Genomic DNA, 4,170 nt, shown 5'->3' with positions numbered 1-4,170 from the left:
GATAACTTGCAATGAGTTAGTTACAGAGCTGTGGAGGAATTTGGAACCACAGAATTGTGGTATTTTTAAGGTCATGCCACAGCATCTCAATTGCATTTAGGTCAGAACTTTGACTAGGCCATTCCAAAGTCTTCATTTTGGTTTTCTTTAGCAGTTTAAATGTGGACTTGCTAGTGTGCTTTGAATCATCAACCTGCTGCTGAACCTAAGTTAGCTTCAACTTGATTCAGCTTATTACTGACATGATTTATCTACCCAGGTTTATCAGAACTAAGTGGATTAAATTAAGCAGATTTCCAAAATCAAACCTAATTTATACATACAAATAAGATTAAATTTATGAAGATGGCATAGATGACAATAACTGGTTGAGCCACCCTTAGTAGCAACTACTGCAATCAATCATTTTTGATAACTTGCAATGATTCTGTTACAGAGCTGTGGAGGAATTTTGTACCACTCATCTTTGCAGAATTGCTGAAATTCAGCCACATTGGAGGTTTTTCAAGCAAGAATCGCCTTTTTAAGATCATGCATCTTAATTGCATTCAGATCAGGACTTTGACTAGGCCATTCCAGTCTTCATTTTGGTTTTCTTTTTTCTACCCAGGTTTATCAGAACAAAATGCCTGAAATTTTGCAGATTTCCAAAAACAAACCTAATGTAGAGATACAATTAAGATTACATTTATGAAAATGGCATTAATTACAATAACTGGTTGAGCCACGCTTAGCAGCAACTACTACAATCAAGCATTTTTGATAAATTGCAATGAGCCTGCTACAGCGATATATGGAGGACTTTTTTGACAACTAATCTTTGCAGAATTGTTGTAATTCAGCCACATTGGAGGCTTTTCGAGCATGGATCACCTTTTTAAGGTCATGCATCTTAATTGCATTCAGGTCAGGACTTTGACTAGGCCACTTCAAAGTGTTCATTTTGGCTTCCTCTGCCATTCTGAAGTGGACTTTCTGGTGTGCTTTGAATCATTGTCCTGCTGCTAAACCCAAGTTAGCTTCAGCTTGATTCAGCTTTTTTATGTGATTAATCTACCCAGGTTTATCAGAACTAAGTGGATTAAATTTAGCAGATTTCCAAAATCAAACCTAATGTATACATACAATTAAGATTAAATTTATGAAGAGGGCATAGATGACAATAACTGGTTGAGCCACCCTTAGCAGCAACTACTGCAGTCAATCATTTTTGTTAACTTGCAATGATTCTGTTACAGAGCTGTGGAGGAATTTGGGACCACTCATCTTTGCACAATTGCTGAAATTCAGCCACATTGGAGGTTATTGGAGCATGAATCGCCTTTTTAAGGTCATGGATCTTAATTGCATTCAGATCAGGACTTTGACTAGGCCATTTCAAAGTGTTCATTTTGGCTTCCTCAGCCATTCAGAAGTGGACTTTCTTGTGTGCTTTGGATCATTGTTTTGCTGCAGAACGCAAGCTTGCTGAAGCATGATTCAGCTTTTTTTATGTGATTTATCTACCCAGGACTAAGTGGATTAAGTTTAGCAGATTTCCAAAAATAGACCTAATGTATACATACAAATAAGAATAAATTCATGAAAATGGCATAGATGACAATAACTGGTTGAGCCACCCTTAGCAGCAACTACTGCAATCAATCATTTTTGATAACTTGCAATGATTCTGTTACAGAGCTGTGGAGGTATTTTGGACCACTCATCTTTGCAGAATTGCTGAAATTCAGCCACATTGGAGGTTTTTCGAGCATGAATCGCCTGTTTAAGGTCATGCATCTTAATTGCATTCAGATCAGGACTTTGACTAGGCCATTTCAAAGTGTTCATTTTGGCTTCCTCTGTCATTCAGAAGTGGACTTTCTGGTGTGCTTTGAATCATCCTTCTGCTGCTAAAACTTCAGCTTGATTCAGCTTATTACTGACATGATTTATCTACCCAGGTTTATCAGAACTAAGTGGATTAAATTTAGCAGATTTCCAAAAACATACCTAATGTATACATACAAATAAGATTAAATTTATGAAGAGGGCATAGATGACAATAACTGGTTGAGCCACCCTTAGTAGCAACTACTGCAATCAATCATTTTTGATAACTTGCAATGATTCTGTTACAGGGCTGTGGAGGAATTTTGTACCACTCATCTTTGCAGAATTGCTGAGATTCAGCCACATTGGAGGTTTTTCGAGCATGAATCACCTTTTTAAGGTTATGCATCTTAATTGCATTTAGGTCTGGACTTTGACTAGGCCATTCCAAAGTCTTCATTTTGGTTTTCTTTAGCAGTTTAGACGTGGACTTGCTGGTGTGCTTTGAATCATCGTCCTGCTGCAGAACCTAAGTTAGCTTCAGCTTAATTCAGCTTATTACTGACATTTTTCGAGCATGAATCACTTTTTTAAGGTTATGTATCTTAAGTGCATTTAGGTCAGGACATTGACTAGGTCACTCCAAAGTCTTCATTTAGGTTTTCTCAGCCATTCAGAACTGGACCTTTAGGTGTGCTTTGAATCATTGTCCTGCTCCAGAATGCAAGTTTGCTGCAGCATGATTCAGCTTATTTTTGACGTGATTTATCTACCCAAGTTTATCAAAACAAAATGTCTATAATTTTCCAAAAACAAATCTATTGCATACCTAATTTGTATGAGAAACATTCAATAACTCGTTTCAGATTAAGACTCTACTACATTTTATATACCCACTATAATACTCAAAGATGCATTGCGATTTAAATCCATACATGTACTTAAACGTATCCAATGCAAAACTTTTTAATCCCAAATGATCACATCATTTACAGATGCACCAAGCAATCTTCTCATCCCAAATATATTTTATATATAATATTATAATATAATACTGAATAAATGAATTGTAAAAACTGCATTATGATAAGACACACCTGAACTGTTTTCAGAAACTCTCCTGGCCCGGATGACTATGATGAATTTATGAATCTATAATTATCTTTTTAACCGATCTTTTCCTAGATAATGTGAGCCGTCGTCTTCATATTATGGCAGATCTTGTTATCTGTGAATGGTTTCAAAGGAGCCTGGTTCATTCACTGAGTAACTGCTGTTCAGATCTGATGATCAAAGGTCTTTCAGTCATGCACTGTATGACTGTGATCTGTACTGTAACAGTAAAGTGTATCTGCACTGAGTCTCTTATATCACCACTCTGCTTATATAATCATTAGGATACTTCCAGCTATACATTAACTGCCCGTTTAAATTAGTTTTATATGAGCAAAAAGGCTGAATCTACACATCAGATAAATATTTTGAAAAAAAAAAAATATATATATTTTTTATATATAATTAACAAAAAATAATATATAGATAATATTTAATATGATCCAAATTAAAGACAGTACAACTTGTGTTTTTAAGTACAGTAAGTAAATTTTTACCAGAATTGAATAATATTATTGGTATCACTTTATTTTGATGGTCCCTTTTACGCATTTTGTTGAATTTAAGTAAATTGCATCTACATGCCAACTAATTCTTAATAGGTTATAAGTAGACTGTTCAGTTGGTGTTATGATTAGGGTTAGTGTGAGTTGACATGTACTTGCTAATTTCTTGTAGTCAGTTAAATGTCTGTTGAAGGAGCAGTATCAGTGGACAGCCTACTAATACTCTAAAATGAGAAGTAATTGGCATGTAGTTGCAACTTTTAGTCAACAAAATGTGAATTTAATAAAGTGTTACCATATTATTTAATGTCTGTTATTAAAATGACTGTTCAGTGTTAGCTCAGGTCTATTAAATTACATTAACAGATAATTTTTTTTATTTTTAATATCAATATAAATAATGAATGAATAAATCTGATGATAAAAATATGTCTTGGCTGAAAATTACCAGTTTATTATTCGTTATATACACTTTTTTTAAATCGTAGCTTATGGGAAATGCAAACATTAATAGTCAAAACATTTATTTGAACTTGGAGATATTGCACTTAAAAACAAAAAATGGTGCTTGTTCAATTGGATATATATAAAATGAGATGAATCAACCCATTCCTTGAGTTTTTGTTTTTAGATAACTTAATAGTTTCATGTGAAATCCAACTTTAATTTGTATAAACAATTAAGTTAACTTAATCGATTTGCATTGGGACAGCACAAAAGAGTTGTGTGGAACCCAGCA

The sequence above is a fragment of the Danio rerio genome, chromosome 12 (genome assembly GCF_052040795.2).
Source record: "Danio rerio strain M-AB ecotype USA chromosome 12, GRCz13ab, whole genome shotgun sequence".
In the NCBI taxonomy this organism is placed as follows: domain Eukaryota; kingdom Metazoa; phylum Chordata; class Actinopteri; order Cypriniformes; family Danionidae; genus Danio; species Danio rerio.
Note: the sequence above shows the minus strand (reverse complement) of the source record.